This window comes from Papio anubis, chromosome 15 (assembly GCF_008728515.1).
Source record: "Papio anubis isolate 15944 chromosome 15, Panubis1.0, whole genome shotgun sequence".
NCBI classification, from domain to species: Eukaryota; Metazoa; Chordata; class Mammalia; order Primates; family Cercopithecidae; genus Papio; species Papio anubis.
In genome coordinates, this window is record NC_044990.1 from 38,165,838 (window position 1) to 38,177,302 (window position 11,465).

The window sequence follows — 11,465 nt, forward strand, 5'->3', positions numbered from 1 at the left end:
GATTCATTTGGATATTTCTGAGCTCAGTAAGCCTGCCAGGGGAGCTATCTTGAAAGCCTAAAAAGGGGCCTTCGGCAGCATTGTCCTCAACTCTGCAGATGCTGTCCTTGTCACTTATGCCTTAAATTAAGAAAAACAATACATTTTGCTTTCCCTGGTTTCATCTGATTTTCTATTTAGAAATGGTATGTTTAGTTAAGCCCGGACAATGTCAGTGTCCAGGCCGAGACAGTGACTCTCACCTACCAGAGGAAACCACACAGCTCTACGTGGGCTTAATTCTGCATTTGCCTTTATACAAATGTCTAATTTTCTACTTTGACTTTTTTTGTATCATAAATACACAACTATAATATTCTCTATTTATAAGAATAATATGCCTGTATCTAAACAAAATGAAAACATTTATTCTTTAGTGAAAATAACTGCTACCTGGATGGTAAATTATGTTCACATTATGGTTCATCCTTGAAAATTATTTTTAAAGCGTCATGAAATTCTTGAAAGCACAACAACATTTTTGAGCACACACAATTTAAGTTTCACTTAGGGACCGTGAAAAAATACATCCTTTAGAACACACATAGGGCATTTACAGGAAATGTGGTCCACGAGATACAGAGCCTCTGTTTGGTCTGAATGGAAGATCACATTTCATATTGTAAGGTCAAATTACATCAGTTTCTTTCCAGTAAAAAAAAAAAAAAAAAAAAAAAAGCATCATATTAGAATGTTAATATCTTTAAAACCTCCGAGACTCGATATTGTGTTCTCTTGGGATAATTTACTGAAGATGAGACTGATGAGCTTCAGCAGCCGTTTGATACCCGGGGTTGTGCTTAGGAGAAAAGGATTTCCAGGATAAACCATTTGCAAGGAAAATTCAATCTAAGCTTCTTTATTTTCAGAACCTATGTTCAGGGTGGAAGAAAAAACCTCTAACATATACAAACACAGAGTTTTCAATCCTTGTAAGACTGGCTATTTTAAAGTGTTGGCATAATTTGGGACCTTGAATTTAGGACTTAATTCTTGACTATATGTTATAAAATAATTTCAGTAAAAAAAAAAAAAAAGTGATGTTTTTCCATTTCCTTTCCCTCATCCTTTATCCCACTCTCTCTGTTGCCTCTGTGTTATTGTGTTTACAGAATTGCATGCAAAATATGTCCACTAAGCATTTACTGAGCCCCCACTCTGCTAGGTGCACAGGGAGACATAAAATCGTAGGAGATTTCATGCTTGCCTTCAGTGAGCCCGAAATCCAGCAGGAAAGGTAAGATACTTATGGGGATACCTAAAAAACAAAAGCACAGTTGTGAGGATGAACAGGATGGGGCAAACTACTTTAGGAACGCAGAGCTACAGTGGAGAATCACCAGACTGCAGGCGAAAGAAGGCATGTGCATAATTCCAACAGTGGGATATGAAATTCCCATTTCAGGGACATAAAGTTTAAGTGTGTTGAGGGACATTTTGGCTGCAGCAGCAGATGTTTGAGACCCTGTGTTAGAAATAGGAAGTGTTAATGACTACAGGTGGTTATCATACCAAAATGACAAACAACAACAACAACAACAACAACAACAAAACATAAAAACCAGAGTGGCTTCTGCCAGGTTTGGTGGCATATTTTCAAACTGAAGAAGGTTGCTCATAAATTATCTTTCAGGTTGATTTTCTTTTTCTCTATATGCTAATGAAATGCTTTAATGAACAGCTACACCTCCTCAGTGGAATTGGGAGTTATTTGTGAAAAACAGGTGAGGTTGTTGCTGAAGGACATACTGTGTTTCTGTTTGAGTGATACAGCAGTGGACTCATAGACCTCCCAGTAGGTTTTGGACAATCGTAGCAACTATCAAAGAAAGAGGGTTGTGGTCACTGGGAAGTTTTCCAAGTGGAATTTTAAGGAGGACTTTGTTAGAGAGTCCTCAAGGCTCTTTCTGAACACTCACACACATCCCTCCTTTTCCCATTGACACCCGCAACCTGAATTTTCTGCAGGGAATCACATCCATGTCTACAATGTGCAAGAATCAAAGTGGATCAGAGGCATCCTGCACTGCCCACACTTGTGGGGAAAGGCTCCACTGTTAATATTTCTGCTGAAATCTGAGCAGCCTGGAGTCCTTAAGTTAAGTAAATACTGAATCGAACATGCCAGCCTACAAGGGAAAATAGCAGTCTCTGCCATTTGCAGAACACCTATCATGCTCAAGAGCCTTACATTCATTTTGTTCTCTAAATAATAATTATGTAGGGTTAGCTATTGTTGTTTCTTTTTCATAGGCCTCAAAAGTCTAAATAATCTGCCCAAGGCCACAGGCACAGCAAGACTTTTTTTTGATCCCAAAGCATCGCTCTACTTTGCTCTGGGATTGGAACTAGAACACGCAAGTAAACTGTAAATTTCGATTTCAGCAACATAAAAACATGGCCATCAACTAGGTAGTAAATATATATTGGGCTAATCCTAAAATAAACGAAAAACCTTTGGGAAGCCCAGAGCATACTATTCCAGGTTTGAAGAGACAAAGGAAGGGATCCAGCCTAGGACATCATAACCTCATACAAACAATAAGATGCCCAGCCCATAGGGGCCACTATTATGAAGTATTACTTGTTGTCTCCAGGGACAGTAATTCACAGGCATGAAAACCATCTCAGAACCTAAACATGGGGCTGATGATTCCTCCACTCATGCATAGTGCCTACTAAAGTATACTGGATGAAAATCTGAACCCAAGCGTATTATAAATTCAGGGCTTTTCTCTATGAGTAGTTAATCTAAAATCAGAGATTTCAAGTAAAATATGGACATTCAAAATGCAGTGCTATCCTTTAGGAAATAAATGTTACTTATTCAAAAATTATTAAAATCCCATGGACTTGAAATGGGCTGACACAAAGGTATAGCGATGAATAGAAAGGAAAGATGAAAAGATCTATCCTAAAGAAGAATAATCTTACTCTCCTACTACTTGCAACTTCGAATAAAATACATCTTAGATTAGGCGAATTTCCCGGGATCTTATACAGGACCCCTTTTCATTCCTTTTTTCCTTCCCCTTGCAGGGGTCTCTGTGGAGTGGCTGTGTTCAGAAGTAAGAGAGGTGTTGAGGATTATGTGGAATAAAATATGATGACAAAGAAGAGGAAGCAATTCATTCATTTCATGAATATCTGAGTATCGACGTTGTTTACTGCTGGGGAACATAAGCAAAAATGGTCAACAATCTGGCTCTGTGAAGCTCATATTTTGGTGAGAGGAAAAGCTGACAAAAAGATATAATATAGAATGTACACTAACAATAAGGAGAAAAATACAATAGAGGGAGATAAAAAGTGTCTGGGAGTGCAATTTTAAATAAGGTGATCATTTAACATGGGAGCCCATGTCATCCATACAAAGTCTTCAAATGAGTGGAAATACCTAACCCTGGTAGAGTAGGCCTAATCAGTTGGTGCATTAGTTTCCTGGGGCTGCTGTCACACAGTACCACAAACTGGCTCCTTCAAACAGCTATTTTATTGTCTCACAGCTCTGGAGACCAGAAGTTTGAGGTAAAAGTGTCAGCAGGGACTTTTGAGGACCTGTGGGAGATAATCAGTTGCATCTCCTTCTCCCAGCATCTCGTGGTCTCAGGCTTTCCTTGACTTATAGTATTTTCCCATTCTTCCCTCTGTGCATGTCTGTGTCTGTGTCCAAATTTCCCCTTTTTATAAGGTCCTGAGACATACCAAATTACACCACACCCAACCCATGACCTCATCTTAACGTGATCATCGTAAAGACTCTATTTCCAAATAAAGTCACATTCACAGGTACTGGAGATTAGGACTTCAACATCTTTGGGGTGAGGGGAGCATAATTCAATCCATAACAGTTGGTAAATAGGAAACACCAAAAAAAAAATGTTTTTTTTTAAGTCCTGACAATTTCACTTGGAGAGAGAAATCGTTAAAGGGGTTGATTGCTCTCATTAGAGAATGGTGGTGATGCCTGCTTCTATATTTAATAAAGGCTAATTTCAGCCCTACAAACATCCATAATGAATTATTTAATGCAAGCTGGCACAAATATACCTATTGAACACAGATGTTGTCATCCATTACCATTGGCTTTGGCTATAAAATAAGAAAGGAATTAGTAATCTCTTGGGAACCAGAGCAACAGAAAATTAGACAGGCCAAGGTGTCCTTAGCCCACCCAGAACAGCTCTGCATTCACTGGGCTGGTACCTGTGCTAGTAGCAGCACAGAATGGGCTCAGCTCCCTGGTTTCTTAATAACCATATTTTCTTTTCACAAAAGGTAGAAAATATTATCCAGCTAAATTTTTCCCTTTGCCAACAAGTTAGGGGTAATGTGCACCATGTGGATCAAGTCGATCACATAAATTAGGGCTTTAAAGCATAATATGTGAGCATTTCCCAACTGAACATTACTTTTCTGTATAAATTAAAAATGTCTAAAAGGGGGTTTATTAGAAGGAGACTATCAAAGCTTTTTATGAACATGCTTTCTCTTTTGATCTATATAATTTTCAAAAAGTGTTAGACATATCATGATTTCTAGCACAACTGGAATTTTAAATCTAAGAATCAGAAGAAAAAAATGCATATAGGAAAGACATGATTTTGAAGCCATGTCTATTTTGCTGCAATTAGTCATTAAGCAGAGGAAATGAATTTCGGTAAAAAGCCTGCTTTATCTAGCACTTTATCAACCAGAAAGCTCCAGAAAAAAGCATTTCTGATATCTCCCAACACAAATCCTCAATCTATTAACCACAGGACTACAAGAAGGTTGTTATTTGCTTTCTCACTGGTTTGGGGAGGAGAAAGAAAATTACATCTTTGCATCAGTGAGCTTTTTCAAACAATGGTGATTTACATGTCAATCTCTTGATTATTAAATATTATCTATGTGATTTTCAACTGCATCCAATAGAAAAAAAATTTAAATCGCAGATAATATCTTCAAAACACTAACTAATTTGAATTTCTATAAAGCCTTAGAGAAGACCAAAGTCCTTTCAAGGTATGCTTGTGGATCACTGAGCCAGAACAGATCTGAAGTGGTCATTTATTTCTGAGCACTCTCTTCAAGCATGTCAATATTAAAATATCAAATATTGGGAGACTTTTTGGGTTCTGCTCTTAAAGAATCTTAATCCGCAAAGTTAATAGAGCTCCTGTGGACTTGAGAGATGACCAAATAGTAAATAAAGTATTCATAAGGTGTCCAATTTGGTGGCCACGGAAAGTGGTAGAGGAATAATCCAAGCACCTTTCCTTGTCTGAATGTGAACTAGGAAAAGGTGAGGTTCCTCTCCTTTCGGAGGTTAGTCCATCAACTTACCAAGCCACAGAATATCTGAAAGATGCAAAGGCATATGTGTTGGTTTGCTTGTGTTGCCAAAACAAAATAGCACACACTGACTGGCTTAAACAGCAGAATTTTATTTCTCACAGTTCTGGAGGCCGGAAGTTCAATATCAAGGTGCTAGCAGAGTTGGTTTCCTCTGAAGGCCATAAGGAAATGATCTTTTCCAGGCCTCTCCTCTTGGCTTGCAGATGGCCACCTTCTTGCTGTGTCCTCGCATGGTCTTGCTCTGTGCATGAGCATCCGTTATGTCTGTTTCCAATGTGTACCAGTGTTTCCTAATCTCTTCTTATAACAAGGACACCAGTCAGATTGGATAGAGTTTACCCTAATGCCCTCATTTTAACCCAATGACTTCTTTAAAGTCCCTGTCTCCAAACACAGTTACATTCTGTGGATTAGGGTGTTGACACAAGAACTAGAGGGGAGGAGAGGGGAGGACAATTCTGCCCATACCAGCAAGCAATGTGGGAACCGTCCGTTGGGCTCAGTGGTAATGACTCTTCCATTCCTAAAGTTTTTCACATTCTTCCTGCTCAAAGGATGAATGGAGGCTTTGTCTTATTCATCTGTGAAAGCTGCAACTCTGTTATTTGCCTGAATGGAGGAAAAAATAGCAAAACAACGTGGACTGCTAAGGTAGCCTAACCCCTCCTAAGGTTTCTGGTCTCGCCTTTCTACCCTGGGAATAGAGAGGAAATGACTACATACATCAATGCAGTGTGGATTATAAGTGTCAACACTTTAGAAATCTCAAGTTAGAACATGGGATCTACTAGCAGATTTCAAAGCCCTGCCTAATACAGAGTCTAGAACAATTAGGAGCTATCTGAGTAGTACATGTCTTGGTATATTGGCTGCCATCATACCCATTCTTGTTTGCACCTCTCATCAGTGACTCCTATAAGGGCAGGGATTTGCCACATGCACATGGTTTCCCCAGCTCCCAGCACAGTAGCAGACACACAGAAATCACTCAGAACCTGCAGAGGGAGCTTACCTTCTCCTTTAGACAAGCTCTAGAGTGGCTGGGCATGGTGACTCACGCATGTAATCCCAGCACTTTGGGTGGCCAAGGCAGGAGGATCACGAGGTCAGGAGATTGAGACCATCCTGGCTAATACGGTGAAACCCCGTCTCTACTAAAAATACAAAAAAATTAGCCGGGCATGATGGTGGGCACCTGTAGTCCCAGCTACCCGGGAGGCTGAGGCAGGAGAATCACTTGAGGCAGAGGTTGCGGTGAGCCGAGATTGCACCACTGCACTCCAATCTGGGTGACAGAGCGAGACTCTGTCTCAAAAAAAAAAAAAAAAAGAAGAAGTTCTAGAGCTAGAGCTAGCACAGTCATAGGTAAGATAAGTTGTAATTTCAAAAATTACTGCCTTTGGGTTTTCTGAGTAATGTGATTCAGAATTTTCTGCCCATTCTAGCTAAGAGAAGATGTTATCATAAATCATGGGTATTTCACTTTTTTTCTACCGCTGTATACAATCTAGTTACAATACTATTTTATGTAGCTGAAGGAGATAACTCTGAATATGAACAGCCTTCCCTTAATACCATTTACTTTTTGTTTGATTCACATGCAGCCCAATCAGGGAAGAGCCTTCACAAGATGGCATCTGTCAGCAACAGCACATGTACTGAAATCTTGGTGCTTTTTATATTTTCACATAGTGCGGTGTAATTTTTGTTTCCTCTAGTCAAATATCTGACATTATCCATTGTATTATATTTCTCAATAAAGTGATCTAAACACAAAGTGTCCTCCTAGATGGTGAATGAACAAGTGCTCATTTCCATTGTGTGACTGAAAGGAGATTGTGTCCAGGGGTATCTTTATTGTGGTCTGTGCAAATGTAAAGTCTGTCTACTTGCACGGTTCGATTTCCTAGTGCAAGGACTCCTCTATCCTCTCATTTGCCAAGATTCCCAGGAAGGAAGCATGTAACAATCATTAGAGATAGCGCCCAACTACAAGTGGAATCTCCATATCAGCATCCTCTAATACTGTTTTTTCTCTTCCTTCCCTCCCCAGCTTCCTGCAAGAAGAAGGAAGGTCATTCCTCTTTGTTAGAAGACTAAAGGTCCCTGACCTGATCTGTAGAGCACCAGGGTGGAGAAAGTGGAATAAGCAGCAAAATGAAACACTGGATGCTGTTTTCAAAAATTTTGTCCTCATCCTTGCATTATAGATTATCTAAAGGGAAAATTTAACTCAACCAAAAAATTCGTTCACCTCCATGAAGCTAAAGATGTTATAAACTGAGTCTTTCCTAAAGAGCACCAAACCTGAAATTTTTCCTGCTAGACAGGAACTAATCTTCAAGGATACCTGTCTATTGCTAGACATTAAGAAGGAAGGTGAACTCTGTTCTCTCTTCATAAAACACACTTTTGTCTTTCCCCCTCACTCCTCCACTGAACCCACTATGTTTACAAGTACAAGCTCTGACTCTGGAGATGGAAAATCTGATACTGTCAGCACAAGTGGAACAAAATGAAAAGAGAAAAAAATCTACACCCATCTGGACTTCCATATGCTCTGTAGCCCAGAGGCTAATATAATTCCTTGAATGTTGGTTATAAAGCAATGTGATATGGATGACTGCTATGCACTGAGCTTATTTAGACAAGTGTTCTTTCTACTCAATAAACCTTTGAAAGGATTAAAGTACAATCACTCCCAATTATCTTATCTGTTCTTCCCTTTCTGAGTTTTCACTATATCCTCCAACTGATCCCTGTTTCTACCCCATTCTGATTCCCCATCCATGGGACCAAGTGACAGTGTAGTGAGAAGACATGGCATTCAGGGAATATCGAAAAGTTTAATGTGACAAGAGTGTTGGCTGCATGGTCAGGCAGCGGCTGCTGAGAGATCTGCCTAAAGAGATAGGAGGCAGAGTGTGAATGGCCTTGCATGCTATGGTATGAATTTTACCTTCTGAGCATCAGGAAGCCTTGAGAATAACGTAATGGATTTTGTTTTAAAGAAATCATTCTGGTGACAGTATGAACAGTATGCACAAGAAGAAAAAAAAAAAGTGGATGAGAGGGAGACTAATTTGGTGAGATTGCCAAGGTCTGGCAGAGAGGCGATGAAGGCCAGACTCCAGACTCCTAGAGGGGTGGAGAGCAAGGACCCAGTTCAATTTTGTGGTTAGATTTATACAATGGGAAAACTGACTCCCTTCACTTCGAGGAAACAATGCAAGAGAAAACTCCCTGAGAAATCCCGTTCTGGATTTTTGCAGCCCCTTCTATATGAGGAACAATATTAAGGAGACTTGGAATGTGCCTGTTGAAGATTACTCTTTTAAAAAGGTCTTAAAATTATACCCCTGACTTCTTTATCTTATAGTACAATAGTCTTTAATATTTTAATTTCTCATCTTTACATAGAGGTTGCTTCCCTATTATTTTAAAAAGCCATAGTTATCTGCATCCTAATGTATTCCTATATGCTGAACATAAAAATGCCCCAATTTTTTTACTTTATTTTCCTAATGATGCCTCAGATTTCTGCCTCTGAAAGCTCCAGTAACAGACTTGACCCCCAGCCCTTTAGTACATTTCATAATGAAATTAAAACTAAGTGGATTTCAATGATTGAGTTTATATGTTTCCCAGTCCTCTTGCATAGACATCCTTTAAAGTTGTAGACTGCACAATGGTCTTTGTGCTAGTTATGGGGGGAAAAAAAAAAAAAAAGGAGGAGGGAGATTTTGCAAGATACTTTTTTCCCTAAAAATGTAGCTCTAATGTTAAAATCCAGTCAAAACTATCATCATGTGCAAGAACTTAAAGGATCCATGCAGCATGCAGGATTAACAAATGAACACTATCATCATAATTTACAAAGATTGCACTGTGCTAACAAAAACTCTCCATTGATCCGTGCTCAAGATAATTGTGTGTTCCACAGATTTTTACCTGTTAGAAAGGATGAGATAGCTCAGTGGAGCACTGTTTTGTAGGTCAGCAGGTTCAAGGTCATCCTTTAGAAGTGGCTTCAGAAGAGCCCCAAGGTGTGATGTGAATTAGATATGTGTACCGACCTCAGCACAGCTTGGTGCCCTCATGCTCTGGGACCCAAAGCCAGGGATACAGGAGAGTCAAGATGTTACGTATTTGAGATAGGTAGGAAGAGGAAACTGTGAAACTGTGAGACATGTGTGAAAGAATTAACAGTTCCTAAAGAGTGAGGGAAATAATCTAATATTCTCACTGAAGTTTCTTGGGAAGCTGGAACACAAATTTCCTTCACCAGAAAAGCAGATGTTTACGATTTCTGTTTTTCTCTTCGTTATGAAAATGATCACAGGTTAAAAGAGAACTGCATGTGTTGGGCCACAATTTGGAGCATGCATGCCGGTGTAATGGGAGAGACGGCATCAGAAGCCCTCACCTGTTTTCATGATGGGCTGCGCAGACAGACAAGCTCTTGGGAAGCAAACAAGCTTGTCAGCTCACTAAGGAAGCGGCAGACCAGCTATCACTCTATTGCACAACACTTAGTTTTTAATTTTATTCCAAAGACAGGAAAGCAGAAGACCAATACCACCTCTCATTTCTCTCAAGTAGCATAATAGAACTGAGATTCTCCTAGTCACAGAGAAAATGTAATCAGAGTAGCTGAAATAGGAGGAAAGAAAATATATCAGGGAGAAGTATATATATATACCAGCCGCTCACTCAGGGCCAGCTTTTCAATGGGCCTTCTTAATTGTGTCTGCAGTTTTTAACAGCAGCTTCCATTTTCACCAGTATGAACCCACATTTCAAAAGCAAATTGGATACCTGCATGAACAAGCAGGCAGTTAGGCAGCTAATTACTGTTTGCAATTCAATTACCTAATTACTGTGGGCAAGTGTAGGGTGTTTGTGCAAGCAAACAGTCCCACCCACAAATATTGCAGATTTGATTAAGAAGGCTTAGGTGCAAAGATCCATGTTCATTGCTAGTGCCTAATAGGCTCAATAATCTTCCCTCTGGGCCCAGGAAGGTCCTGGTTAAACACTTTTCTAGGATTGGAGTGGAGAAAGCCCTGCCTGAGCCAAACTCACGAGCCTCCCCCATGCCAGGCTGAAGGCTAATCTGGAACTTTGCCTTGCTACTAGAAGTGTGGTCTGTGGACCAGCAGCATGGGTTTCCTCTGGGAGTTTGTTTGGAAGGCAGAATCTTGGGCCCTACCCCAGACCTCTAAATTAGAATTTGCATCATGATAAGGTACCCAAGTGATTCATATGCACCTTCGTATTCAAATACAAGCCTGCTCAAGATAGAAGGCTGCTCTTGGTACCAACTTACACTAAGTAAGCTAAGTCCGTGTGGGGACTGCCCTTGGAAGCTGTCCTTGAAAATGAGAGCAAAGTTGGTATCCAAAAGATGACCACCAGTTACTCAGCCATAATGAGCAAACTGGATGCTTTAAAAGAAATCCCAAACAGTCAACCCTTCAGGAACAAATCCTAAAATGTTAATACTCAAAGTACCCAGCATGTGCCCTGAGAGAGAGCAGAGATGATGTGGCTGGGTACCTCCACAATCACATCTTTCACACATCATTCCAGGAACATTCTCCATCCATTTAGGATCTGTTTGATTTGTGATATTTATCTTCATCTGTGACTACATGTTCAGCATCAAATTATTCTGTGAATGTCCTCAACCAGAACTTTGAGTCCTATTAATCAGTTCAATCCGCCTCCATGGAATAACGGTATGCAAGGACTCTATTTTGTGGTCTCTGCCAATCTCTGCAGAGACAGACCACACTGATCCATTTACTCAAACATTACCAAGGGGATGGCTGGGCAGCCTTAGGGACAGGCATTATCTACTCCCAAATAGACTGCTTCAAGCACTTCATCAATCTTGTTCACTTTGCGTGGTGGCGGAACCTGAGAGCAGTGCCATTTTAGGCAAAATTGTGTCGTTTGTCTTCATGATGTAGAGGAAAAGTACTGTACAGGAAATGGGGCTCTGACCCCACCACTAACCAGCTATGTGACCTGGGGCAAGGCACTAAAGCCTCAATCTCCTCATCCCTAAAATGAGGGGACTG